Below are 14199 nucleotides of genomic sequence, written 5' to 3'. Positions count from 1 at the left end.
CGCTGTTCGAAATGCTTAATTTCCAGAACGGAAGCTGAAGCTAAAGACTGGCAAGACATAAATAATGACGTGCGAGCCTCAGTGTTATTGACAGGACGTTGAACAGAGCAGCCGCAGGCAGTGGCCGTACACACTTGAGAGCGGCCGTACACACACGTGGGAGATGAAAGCAAGAGATGGCAGCGGCTGTAGCATTGCAATGAGACACTCTGCAGCCACTGGGGCATAAGCAGTACAGGCCCCGCACTCTTCTGCAAGCCGTCTGGCTGTGGATCCACTGGCCATTCCCCTGCCATGGTGCTGGTGTCACCAGTACCTGGAGTCACTCAGGCCGGGGCTAGGAGCTAACTGAAGAGCAGTCTCTTTCCAGCACAGCTTTGTTGTTGTACTCAGCATGGGGACCCAAAGAGCCAGCTCAGAGCAGCTGAAAATCCAGGGGTTCTCTTTCCCCTGGGAACATGGATGGCGTAACCAATGGCTCCAGTGACCCTCAGGCTGAGAAAGCAAGGGGTGGATGGGCAACTCCCCCCCACCCCCAACACACACAGTACGACAATGGTGGTTCCACCAAGACAGGGGAGGAGTTCAGCCAGAAGACTTTGTGGCTGGATTTGCCAGTGTAGCCCCTCACTTAATAGATTCATTTTGCTGCAGCCATCAGAAAAAGACTCCTCCCATCCCCAGTCCTAGGGGCCCTGACAGCTGTTAACCATCCATAGCAACCCAGCAGCGAATCCCACCCAACTTAGCAGGGAAACATAACAAACCCCAATCCCCCTGCCCCTCTGACTCGCAAAAGAGCCTCTCCCTTCCCCCGCCCACAGACTCCCCAGACTCCTGTTCCGAGAAGGGGGCTTTGCAGCAGACTCTCTATCCATGGGAGGAGCCAGTTCCAAACTCCAGGCACTTTCCTGGGGTCTGACCTCAGAAAAAGGCTTCTATTTGCTGTCTTCTTCCAAGCTGGTGCTTTATACCTGTCAGCCCCGAGTGAATTCTTGCTGCTGAGTTACAGAGCCCAGTGTGTGTAATGGAAATGCTGACACAACTCCTGGCTAGAGCATCCCACAGAGCAGTGTGGTAATTAGCTGTTGATAAGGGGATGGAGTTACCAGACTGATTTTAGCAATAAAGCTTCAGCAGTTGAGGCTGCTCAGCAGGAAATAAAACCACCCCTCCATCCAAGGAGAGGAGACTCAAATAATGCAGCATGGTTCACTAGACTAGTGTTTCTCAACCAGTGGTACAAGTACCCTTAAGGGTACTCGAGAGAAGTCTGGGGGGTACTTTAACACAACAGAAATTTGGAGAAAACTTAATTTTTGTTGTAAGTTTTACAGTGCTTTATTATTTTTGTACTTTTTATACCCAAAAATGTCATCGCCTGCCCGGCGACGATTAAGTTGTTTAAACAAATGTGTTGCAAGGGTAGAAAAAAATTGTGTGTGTCTGAAAACTGTAGGTATTAGGGGTACTTCTAATTTTATTTTTTTAAAGGGGTACTTTATAAAAAAAGGTTGAGAAACACTGCACTAGAAAACTCACTGTACCCCCACAGCAGGGGCAGATGACCGTTTTGCGGGGCCCCGGGCAGCATAATTCCGCGGAGCCCCCCCTTTGCCACGGCGCATGCGCGGGGCTTTCTGAAGCGCGGGGCCCGAGGCGGCCGCCCCGTTCACCCTGCCCTATATCCGCCCCTGCCCCACAGGCAGGCCGGGCCCCAGGCTGGGAAGGGGTCTCCTCAGGCCTCCTGCCATGCTGCTCTTTCCTTGGGACCCAGGGAAGCCAAGGGAGAGCGTCTCACTGACTTCCACGGAGCCAGTGCCGCTGAAAGTTGCTTTTCCAAGCTCTCGGATGGCAGCAAGGAATGGACTTGTCCGTGTGCTTGTCTGCTGGGAGCTTTCTGCTGGGGTCAGCTTCCCTAGCCTTGTAGTAGGAGGCAAAAGTCCTGCTCCTGGATTTTTGAAGAAAGCCCCAGGACTTGCTTCTGATGGACTGCCTAGAGCAGCCGCCCAGTGTTTAAATTATGGGGAAACTAAAGCGGGGGCTCCAACTGTCAAGCAGCTTGCTTACATTTAACCAGTAGGGAGAAGGAAGGGGGCCATCAGAGATGAGATGGGCCCGGCCCCCAGATGATTCTAGCACTTGAGCTGGTCTCTGTTTCATTCCCAATGCAAATCCCAGGACGAGGTCAACATCTGAAGTGTCGCCAACTCCTTGTCATCAGAAATCACCAGCCAAGCCCCAAAGTCCTGAGACTGGCTGAAAAATACATTTTGAGTTCTTTTCATTTGGATCCCAAGCCTTCAGGAGCGTTCAGGTCACAATTTCAAGCTTCCCTCTGCAACCTTGGGGGCTAGAGACAGTCTGTTTTTAATGGACACCCCCATAAAAAAAACAGCATAAATCTCAGGGCTCATAATTAAAACCACGAGAGTTGGCAACACTGCGGGGAAGATGTGGGCAGTGACACTGATGCAACATCAGCGGCATTACTCCATGTTTACCCCAGCGTAAGTCAGAGGAGAATTCACTCCTCTGCCACTAGAGTCCCAGTGTTGTTTGGAAGGACCTGAAAAAAAGTCGTGTGCAATTGAAAGGCATCCAGAATAACATCCCTTTCTAAACCAATGCACAGTGGAAACCTCTTTATGTGCCAGTTAAAGAGGCTGGAGGAACATCCTTTGTCTGCATTGCTAACAATACCAGGGAGTATGAAAATGACTTTACATTTCTTAATTGCTTTTCATCACTGCTGCTGTTGAAGTTGCATTTTACTCAGTTTGGGGGCTGGACAGTGGCACTTTCTGATTCTCTCGTTAGTTTTCCTTTCTGATTTTCCTGTGAAAGACAGTGATCTTATGTGTGGATTGGTACTAGGACAGAAGAGTGTTTAAAATTCCATGCAAGTTTGCAGCCTTGGTCCCTGCCATGTGGGTGAATTTGGGTCAAAGTGACTCACCCAAGGTCACATACCAAACCAGTGTCAGAATCAGGACTAAACTCAACAGTTCCTGACTCCTCATCCAACCACTAGACCACGTAACATTCTCTTCTCTGCTGCGAAGCACCTCCGCAGCCGACTCTGTTTGAATCTTGCCAAGCTTTGGACTCACTCGCTCTATGCTCAGCATCCTCCTAGATCACATCAGCTTTTTGCTTCTCAGTCCACGGAAGCCTGACAGCAAGGTTTAATTCTTCACTTTAAATCTCGTCAGCTCCCTGCCTTAACCAGTACGAGGGGATTGCGTTGTACTTCCCCTGAGTTTCCTTCAGCAGCAAAGGCTTACAGAGCTGCTGCCAGCACCTCCTCTGCTGTTCTTTAAATGGCTTTGACCCCGTTGTTTAATTTGATGCCTTACTTCAAACAACCTTGGTTTCCAAAGCCATTTGGCATAAGTGCCATGTTCAGCTTGAGCACTGCTGTGTTGGGGGAGGGGATTTCCAGAGGAAACCCCTCCCCCGTTCCTTCCTGCAGGTGGAGGGTCAGACAAATTTGTCGGGGTGCCATTCTCATTTCCCCTGATTCCAGCTCCAGGGCAGGCCTGTGGGATAACCCTTTTCACACTGTTACTTGGAGCTCTCAGGCTGGAAGCTGCCTCCCCCGCAAACCCTAAGACAATAAATAGACAATACTACTGCTCACACTTCCAGGGCCACATTCTAGGCACTGTGCAGACCGATGCAAAATGGCATCTGCTGCGGAGACATGGAAGGACACAGCTGCCTGAAATGTCACACAACCAGATCAGCTCCCCACGCCAGCGGGCTGAGAGGTTGTGCTCCCCGCTTCCCGGCAGGCTGGTGAGACACAGTGTGCCATGCACGGGCTGGGCAGATTGAGGGACACAGCCGGAGAGCTTGGAGGCTGCTACATCCATCACCAAGAATAGAGCCACGGTCACGGTTCCACAGCTGGAGAGTGCCGCTCATACTAGGCTGCGTATGAAGAGCGTCCCTCCTTTCTGACTGTCTGCTCCATGTGCGTGGGTGTCCCCTTCCCCTCCCCCCCAATGGTGCACCTCCCACCCGGGTAGCTCGGAACAGCATGGACTTGCAATAGCAAATGTATCGGAGAGGAGCTGGCAGGCACATGCCCTGCTGAGCAGCATTTCTTCTTTGTCCCGCCCCGGAGTTTCTCTGGCCATTAGGTGCCAAAGGCTCTTATTTCTGAGACTCTCCTTTTACTCACTTCAGCTAAATGTTTCATTTTGCTGTATTTTGCTGTGGTTTGCTGGGAAAAATGTACTCACTGCCCTTGAGTGTATTCCTGAGAAAAGGGCAGGGACAGAGCCTGGTTTCCCAGGCCCATAAACTCTGCTGCCTACAATTCGTGCCTCACTCCAGCCCCCCATGTTTACAAACCGATTCCCAAATTATACGTGGAGGTGCTGTGGGCTGAGTGCTTCAAGCAGGGATGGGGAAGAGGGGAGAGACAAGCTAAAGAGGAGGGCTGTGTGAGTGAATGGATGGTCCTCTTCCCCCACAAAGATAACATCATTGGTGGCCCCTCCAGCATCCCAATGCTGGCTCTGGGAGGAGGGGGGGGCGGTTTATGGCAAGTTGGCTGTTTTCCCAGATCAGCTGATATTGTCCCAGAACATCAGCTGTTTCACCAACTGCAAAGCCCTTGCCAACAGCCCAGAGGCAGGGGAGGATGCAGGTGTTGCTCAAAAGAGCTTCTTTCTTATGCCCCCTGGATATTTTTTATCTTCTTGTTCGACTGGGGATTGGAAGCCAAACACTAGATTTACTGAACTGATCTGAAGTTTCAACAAGCCATTCGCTTTGTACTTTGCTAACATTTACCCTTCGAGGGGCAGTGTGTGGGGAAGCGAAGATGCTCCTGGATCCACTGTAAGGTGGGGGGCGACGTTGTGCAGGGCATCGGAGAGCTCATCTGGCAGGAACTGTGCAGTCTCAGACGATAGGAGGAGACAACTGCAGGCAAAAATGCACCCAGGACTTCACAGCCATCTCCCACTTGGGCTTTTTGCAGCCAAAATGTCGCAGCACCAGGAACAGTTGGATTGGTTTGGCTCACCCAGAACGGCTTCTCTCTGAGATCCAGACAATCTCCTTCTTTGGTCACTGTGACCATTAGACTCACCCCGACCTGGCATCTCCTGCTATGCTCACTAGGTCACGGGTGTTGATAATTACCGTCATTGCTGTGCATACTTTTGCATAATTAATACTACGTGTATCGCTTGGAGATATTGCTCATATACATTCCACTCATTCCCTTCCCCCCGTTCCTGCTAATTCAACATAAGGGGAAGGAGTAGTGGCATACATAGAAAATCCTCTAGGGTATGTCTACACTACCCTCCTATTTCGAAATAGGAGGGTAATGTAGGCATACCGCAATTGCAAATAAAGCCCGGGATTTGAATTTCCCGGGCTTCATTTGCAATTGCGGTATGCCTACATTACCCCGCTAGTTCAAACTAGCGGGGTAGTGTAGACATACCCCTATAGAGTCTAGGTGAAGAGGGAGAAATAAACTCTGCTCAGTAAGTACTTTTATAGCTTGGGCTTTCCCTTGGGAAAAGAGGCAGCTGGGACTCAGTAGCTCGCTTGACTTTGTTCTCTGCATCTGTACAGCCTCGAGTTGTTATCAGGTCTGCTAAGCTCAGCAGGGCTGGGCTCCATCATTCCTTGAGTGGGGGAGCATGTAGGAGTTTCAGGAAATGATGACGGTGAAGAGACATTGACATTATTCCTCCTGAGTCAGGACTACAATCTGCCTGCGGGGTGTTAGCTGGAGATGTCACCGCTTGGATCAAGTACACCATCAAGGTTCACCCGACTCGGGTTTCTTTGTACAAAAGAGCAACTCCTACATGCTGACAGTGTGGTTTGGAATAAAGGGACAGAAGCAATTTGAAAATAGAATTTAACATATTCAGGCAGTACCTGTGCACCTGCCTCATGCCAGCTTTAGTGTTTTCACAACCACATTTCCCTATAAAAAATGTCGCTCTTCATTGCTGTTTCATGAAAGATACATGTAAACATCAGGAAAAACTAAGTGGCTGCCCTAGGAAAAGAGGGAAACCTTTCTACGCAAATCACTGTCACACAAAAGAGGACAAATAATTTTCCTCTATTTTCTTTCCATTCTAATCACCTTATCTGATACTTGTTACAAGCACAGATGAAAATCTTCTGAGAGAAGGGTGATACCTGAACAAACAACAGAACTTTTAAAGCAAAAAGGAACGAGAAAAAAAAAAGTGAAGTCTCCTGGGGAGAACACCGTGTATCTCTCCTGTTTAACAGACTGCAGCTGTGAGATCAAAATGGCTGCTGAACTGCGCTCCTAGGGAGAGTGCTTAGCTATATAAAGTTATAGGACATGTAAAATTCCCCTATGTGGTATCGCACATGGAAAACAAAGGCATCACAAATTCATAGTGATGTTCACCACGCCGGCCTCTCCCGCCCATTACAATATCTCATGGCACTTTTCACCAAAGTTGGACTGTTATCTCTGGTTTTCTGGACAGATCCCAATGTAAATAGCTACATTGTGCCTCTCTAAACTGCATGTAGTTTCCATTGGCTAAAAGTAAGCTTCTCTTCGTCTCCTAATAATAATTGTGTCGTGTGGCAGTGTGCTGTTTTATAGCCACTGAGGACCTCCCCAGAGGGGGCACCTGCCTGTTGTGCAACCCGGCCATCAGTCATTTCTTTTGAACAGTTTTGGCTTTGGGTGGTGGTATGGACACGTCCAGTTATCAGGGGTGAATGAGTCTAGGTCAGAATGGTTTATATTGCCACTCAATGTCCTGGAAGGTGCTCCGTGATAAGAACCTGAGTAGAACACAAAACAAAAACAAATAAACTTTCTTTAGGCCTGAGGCAAAAACACAGTCAGGGCAGAATCATGAGCCTATGGCTCTCCTTGAGGAGTCTGAAACCTCTGCATGGGGTGTTGGAGTCTAGCTGTGCGCATGTTTCTGGATACAGCTTGTCTTGCGTAGAGGGCTAAATTTATTGCTGCTTGTGAGATACTTAGTGATAGAGATGCAGACATGTTAGTCTAGTCTAGCTGAAACAACAGACAGGACTATGCAGCACTTTAAAGTGCTGCATAGTCCTGTCTTTTGTTTCTGTGAGATACTTAGGCAGGCAAAGGACTATGGTATACAAAGAACTGCGAATTACTGAAATTTTCTGAAGCAACAGAAGCAACCTGATAATATTCTAGGGGATACTCCCCTAGGGTTTGCTGTTCCATGCCTGTTCTCTCCTGAATGTAGAGCCGAGAGCAGGAATTCTGAATTCTCTGCTCTGACGTCTCTGTCAGCGTTTTGTTTCCAAAGGCCCGAGGGAGATGTACATTTTATAACGTGGAGGCCAAGGCAGCTGCTTGAGGTATGTGTTCACTTACATGAGCCTAGGTGTCAGGACTTGTCCCTGCCAGCCTTCCCATATGATCAGACATTTTGGAATTGTGCATTGTCGGGGCAGAGAGACTTGGGCAAGTGGTGAAGGAGTTAGGGTATGACAGCAGGTATGGCGTGGGGGGGAGTTGTCCATACACTGGATTGACGTGTGAGGCATCGGCAGGTGATGACAGCACATTGGTGCCAGGTGTGGGGGACGAGTGCTTTGTCACTGGCTGAGCCAGCATCAGGCTGGGAAGGCAAGAACCGTGCAGTGGGGGGAGGCGGGATTGCAGTGTGATTGTTTTGTCCTGTAGGAAACACAAGCAGGTGGAAAGCACTTCCTGAGGCAGAGCACAGGAGGGTCAAGCTGTGCAGAGAGGTCAAGGTGAGGTCAGGAGAGCCAGTCTGGGCAGAGCGTTAGGCCTGTCATTTATTGCTCCCTCCCCTCCCTTGAGGCAGGTGTCTCTCTCCATTGACTAGGGATGTAAAATCTCGGTTAGGTGGTTAACTGGTCAAATGAAGAGTTTAACTGGTTAACCATGGCAGGGAGCCACTCCAGCCTGGCTAGGCTGGAGCAGCCCCCCACCCATGATGCAGTGGGCCTGGCTGGGTTGGAGAAGATCCCACCCATGGTAGGGACGCGGGCAGGAGGCTGCTCCTGCCCAGCCAGGCCCACCACACCATGGGCAGCTCTGGCCAGGCCAGGCCGAGCCTGCCACACCGCGCTGTGGGCAGGGAGGCTGCTTCGACCAGGCCCCCCCATTGGCTGACCAATTAACCAGGTAAGCATGCTGGTAAAGGGCATGCTTACCTGTCAACCCTTTACATCCTTACCATTGACTGAATCCATTTGCCCCTTTCCTCTTGTTTCTGGGAAGCAGGACAAAGCCTTCTGGCTCCCCTCCATATATTGAAACAAAAAACAGGACTATGTAGCACTTTAAAGACTAACAAGATGGTTTATTAGGTGATGAGCTTTCGTGGGCCAGACCCACTTCCTCAGATCAAATAGTGGAAGAAAATTGTCACAACCATATATACCAAAGGATACAATTAAAAAAATGAACACATATGAAAAGAACAAATCAAATTTCAGAACAGAAGGAGGATGGGGGGGGGGGAAGGGCAAGGTAAATGTCTGTGAGCTAATGATATTAGAGGTGATAATTAGAGGGAAGCTATCTTTGTAATGGGTAAGATAATTGATGTCTTTGTTTAAGCTTAGGTGTAAAGTGTCAACTTTAAGCATGAATGACAGTTCAGATTCCTCTTCTCTTCCCCTTTTTTAGTCCTGTTTTTTGTTTCAGCTACACCAGACTAACACTGCTACATTTCTATCACTATCCTCCATATATTGTAACTCCCCATGGGTAGATTGCTGCCTTGTTCCAGCTGCAACGGTTTCATTCTGAAGTTCAGACAGAGAAACGCTTGGCCTCTTGAAGAATTGTTAAACCTGCCATCCCGGGATTGTGACACAGCTGTGCTGTTTTCGCTGTGACACTACCCTCCACCCCCCTTTTCTTTCGTTCTGCAAAGACAGCAAAGCAAAAGGCAAAGGGCCACCAATAGAGTTATACTGGACTTGAGAAGACTATGCAGGCAAGGACAGTTCAAACATTAATCATCCATAATATAAACTAAGAGGGGCTGAGCTGTACCAAGTGAAGGCTGTGTGATCCCATTCTCAGATCACTCTGCTGTACCATGGTGCTGTGAGATCCCACCCTGCACATTGGGGCAGTCTGTTGGAGGATCTGGGGGCCACTGGAGTAGAGTTTATGCAACTCCCAGGGTGGGGAGGAGAGGAGGCCACACATGAGTTTCAAAGTAGCAGACACTCGCCACATAATCATTATTTGTGTGTGTTTGGCACCTTCTTTCTCAGAGCAACTTGAAGCCGTTAATTCATGTAGCCTTAGCCTCTCTTCCCATGTTCTCAATATTTACACCCCCGTTTTACAGAAGGGGTCATCGAGGCACAGACCATATAAAGAACTTGCCAAAGGTCACTCAGTGAATCAATGGCGATGTCGAGAATAAAGCCCTGCTCTCTTGATACCCTCCCCTGCATTGTAACCACTAGACATTCTTCCCCTACTGTGGCACATTGAAAGTTAGTCAGCAGTGGAGAATGCAAACCACAGAAAAGAGGGGGCTCTTAAATGACTATGGATAAAGCACTGGGATAACAGCCAGGGAGTTACTTTCAGAGGTTTGGCAATCACCTGGTTTCCTTACCTTTGTGGAATAAATTGCTAAATGGGCAAGTACTATCTGTGGAGAGGGAACTCTGAATCCTGAATTTTCAAATAAACTCCCCAAATGCTGCCACTCCAGCCAGCATGAGGCCTGGCACCCGGGAATTAGAACAGAAACACTGATGCCGTCCTGAAGGCGAGATGGGCCAGTAGTGCAGTGTTGGAATATCTACTAGATCACAGGCACAGACAAAGCCTGGGGCTCAGAGGTGCAGGAGGTGATTAAAATTGTCTCTGTGGGATTTGAACTCTCGTTCTCTCTGGGCTGGGTTTTGTTCTTTGAGTGTTTGGCTGTAAACACATTGGTGTGTTTAATGTAAATTCCTTCTTACGCCAGGCAGCCCCGTCTTGCTGATTGTTCTGTACAAAGGGTGAGGTTACTCTGGCTAGCACTTCGAAGAAGCAGGGGTCAAAAGGTGGACGGAGGCAGAGTGTGATCCAGAGGCCTGGCTTGGAAAGTGGCTGCTGGGTCTGACTCAGTTTCCCCATCTGTAAAATGGAGATGGTGATACATGCTCAGAAATCACATAGAGATTAACATTTTTTGCAAAGCAATTGTGGTGTTGCTGATCAATGCTAATGCTAGCAACCTAGATCAGCTTTGCACCTCTTACCAACCCTTTCAGCATCTCTTTCCCCTGTGGGGGGATGTTGACAGCACTATCAGTAGAGAAAGTGAACTCCCTAACAAATTAGAGAGAGGCGGTACAATCATAGAATCCTAGGGTTGGAAGAGACTTCGGGGTCATCGAGTTCAAACCCTGCACAAAGCAGGACTAACCCCAACTAAATCATCCCAGCCAGGGCTTTGTCAAGCCAGAACTTAAAAACCTCTAGAGGTGGAGATTCCACCACCTCCCTCGGAAACCCATCCCAGTGTTTCCCCACCCTCCTAGTGAAATGGTTTTTCCTAATATCCAACCTAGTAATAGCCCATATGAAGCCAGCCCGGAGCCCTGCAGATCCTGGTCTATACAGATAGGCCATATCTAGGAATGTGATGGAGGTGGAGAATTCTGTAAGGGGGAACATGAGGAAAGTGACGCTGAGGAATAGGCCTGGGGGACGAGATACTACAGGAGAAAGGAAATGCAGAAACCTGAAGTTAAAGACAGACTGTGTGAGGTGGAATAAGAACTGGGAGTATTAGAGGAAGTAGAGAGAGGTGCAGGGAATGCGTGCGCGTGCGCTTGTGTGTGTGTGTGCCTGTGTGTGTTTGTGTAAGGTGTGATGGTATGGTGGGGCGCAGATTTGGGGGGATAAATTAGCAGAGAAAGGGGAGGACAGTGGCAGGAAGGGGGGAGGGATGGAGGGACTAATAACCAAAGGGAAAAGCAAAGGCACAAGGCAGGCAGGAAGGGAAAATAGAAACTGATAGCAAGTGAAAGCGAGAGAGGAGGAGGAGAGCTGTTACACACAGCCACAGCTACAAAGAGAGATGGCGTACACATGTACAATACATTTTATTGTATTACCCAGTTGGACAAGAGGAAGAGTTGAAACTAAGCCTATTGACAGGAGACCATAACTTGGTTCCAGCACTGATTAGAGAGGGAATAAAAGGAGAGATTTTTTTATCCTGTTCCATTCCTACTCATTGGCTTAATTCTAGTCCCATGTTAGTTAATAGGAGCTTTAGCACAGAAGGATGTCAGTGGGAGCACAAAGCACTCAACATTCTGTAAAACTTTTTGCAGGGGATGAGGAGAAACCCGCCTTGCCATTTTAGCACAAGTGTCATGTTTGATGTTTTCCCTAAAGCACCAGCTCCTGAAGTCATATGAAAACCTCACTTTTTTTTTAAGATGTACATTTCTAGCCCTCATAGTTACAGAGAAAGAATTGAAAATATGATGTGAGTGCAACTTACACGGTCAAAAGTAGGAAGGAAAGAACCCTTGACTGGTTTAAAAATCATGAAACATTTGAATAATCTCATGATTTTGGAAGGGCTAGTTCATGACTGTTGAAGGCTTGGGGATGGCAGAACTGAGAAACTGTTCTGTGATGTGGCTAGTGAGTGTAGTTTGAGTGTTTTGCTTTTCAGGCCCAGAAAGATCCTAGGAGAACAGAGAGGAAACCGTCCAGCTATTTTTAAAGTTTATAGTTTGTAGTTTATTTCCTGTCATGTATTATTTATTACCCATTATCATTAGTATTATTCTAGGGAAACTGTATTTAGTGGCCAACCAAGGGACCAGCAAAAATTAGTCATCTAATGGCGCTGCATATTTTAGTAAAGGTCAGACACAGTTGAATTGGAGGCTGGTGCGTAGGGCAGGGATCTACTAACAGAAAGTGATTATGTGCTAGATGCTGTACAAACACAGATCAAAATGGCAGTTTCTGCCCCAAAGAACTAAGGGTGTGTCTACACAGCACCCTTTCCTCGAAATAAGCGATGCAATTTGCATTATGCGAATTGCATCGCTTATTTCGAGGTAGTTTGGAAATAGCTTATTTCTACACAGCGCCAAATTTTTAAATAAAGTGCTATTCCAATAAGTTCCTTAACCCTTGTGCCAAATATTTTGAAATAATGGGCATGTTTTAAAGATGCGGAATAGCTGTTTTGGGATACTTCTGGGATCCCAAAATAGCCCCACTGTCTATATGTAGCCTAAGGGTGTCTGCACTAGAGAGTTTATCGCAGCACATCTGTACAATTCAGCTGCACAGCTGTAAGAGCTCTCATATAGCTCTTCTATGCCGACGGGAGAGAACTGTCCCATCAACATAATTAAACCGCCACCAGTGAGCAGCAGTAGCTGTGTCCACAACCTAGTGCTGTGCAACCAAAGTAAAATGATGTGTGTTTCCTTGTATAATTAAGTTGTGACTCCAAATGCAGTGAGCGCTAAGCAAAGTGCCACATTTATTCCATCTCATGATGCCAGCATGTCTCACAATACTGTCCAAGCACCTGACAGACCTTTGAAAGTTAGCTTTTCTGCCGCCCTGTTCAATGAGAGTGTTTTTAGCTCTGTTTTAAAGATGGGGAAACTGAGTCACGGAAAGGGTTAAGTGACTTGACCAAGGTCGCACAATGAGCCAAGAACAGAAACTAGAGTTCCAGGTCTTTGTTGCCAGAGCAACCTTAGAGCCAAAGAGAGGATCTCCCTAACAAGAATATTCCCAGCATAAGGGAACTTGCTGAATAACCTAGAGTCCCCTCCCCCTCATGGAGGTGCGAGGGAAGAAAGGAAGAAAGAGTCAAGACTGAGTGAGGCATACTGCACACAGGCTATTTATCAGGGAACCCTTTGAGGGTGAAGGGCAGTTAGAGCCATGGACAAATTTAGCAGTCACACACATGGATTGCCAACTCTCACTATTTAGGAAGTACAGTATACTTTCTACGTGTTAAACAAAATCTTTTTTTTTTTTTTTTTTTTTTTTTTTGCTGAGTCCCTATAAAAATACCCAATCAGCCAGTTTCAAAGGAGTGCCCCTATTCATCTCCCCATGTGCTCCTATTTATAGCTTCCAGATGTTGGCAGGATTTTGTTCAAAAACAGAAAGGAGGAAAAGTGTACTGATTGTAGATTCAGGTTCTCTGCTGGTTTCCTGCAAACTCTGCTTTGTTGAAGTTCCTACATTGGAAGAAAACAAGGAAAAATTTCTAGCTCTCCAGTGTCTGGGCTGAACATCTTTCAGAGTGTCAACTGATACACCATTGTCCCTTTTGAGTCTGCAGATAGAGTGGGACAATAGCGTGGATTACTCTCACTTAGCACAGGGGGCTGTTAACTTATAAGTTGAATCATTATCCCTTTAGTCTTGGCTTTCTTAACCCTTTCTTTACCCATCATCCTGGCTGAAACTTCCAACTGCAGATGTGCTCATCTAAAAATGCAGCGGGATGCATTGAATGCATCATGATGTTCTTGTAGTGAATATAGTTGTGAGGTTTTAATACACAGAGAGTTTAATATTCTTTCAGCTGTTCAGAAAACTGAGACATGAAAGTCCATTTGGGATTAGAATTCCATGTTTGCAGGATTGCACCTTTTAGCAGCCGTGACAGCTAATGAACTGTTTTTCCTGGTTCCCTTTGTACTTATAATAGTTACAATATGTGGATTCAGCGTCCCTTGTTTGAAGGCTCCAACCCCCTCCCGGCTCAGGCACTGTGAATCTTGTACTGAGCCAAATTCAGCTCTGCTGTAAACCCCTTTACATGGGAGTCTTCACTTTAGCTCCTTGATCTCAGGCCTTCTGCGCGCAGGGGGGACCCTAGGAATGGCCATGCAGGATCCAAGCAAGCCCCAGTCCTGTTACTAGTTTGCTGGGAGGTCTTGGGCTATTTACTTCAGCTCCTTGTATCTCACCTTCCTCTTCTGAACATGATGGTACTGACCAAGACCTGCTTCATAGGTGGGCAGCTGTGTGTAGTTAGATTGTATGCCTCCCAGCATTTCCAGTGGCCAAAGTGGGACATGTTTGGCCCCTGGGGGTGGAAGGCGTGTGTGTGTGTGTGTCATCCGCTGCCCCAGTGGGTCTGTCCTGGATTCACCTCTCAGCAGCTGTCCTGTGGGCCTGGC

At 47.6% G+C, this 14199-nt stretch overlaps 1 protein-coding gene across 2 annotated transcripts in view; it reads left to right on the top strand.

The window, feature by feature from the left end:
* Window positions 1-14199, top strand: part of RALGDS (ral guanine nucleotide dissociation stimulator) — a 116915-nt gene that overhangs the window by 56345 nt on the left and 46371 nt on the right. The window lies entirely within an intron of this gene.

This window comes from Pelodiscus sinensis, chromosome 22, assembly GCF_049634645.1.
Source record: "Pelodiscus sinensis isolate JC-2024 chromosome 22, ASM4963464v1, whole genome shotgun sequence".
In the NCBI taxonomy this organism is placed as follows: Eukaryota; Metazoa; Chordata; order Testudines; family Trionychidae; genus Pelodiscus; species Pelodiscus sinensis.
Note: the sequence above shows the minus strand (reverse complement) of the source record. Positions and strands in the feature narration are given on the sequence as shown.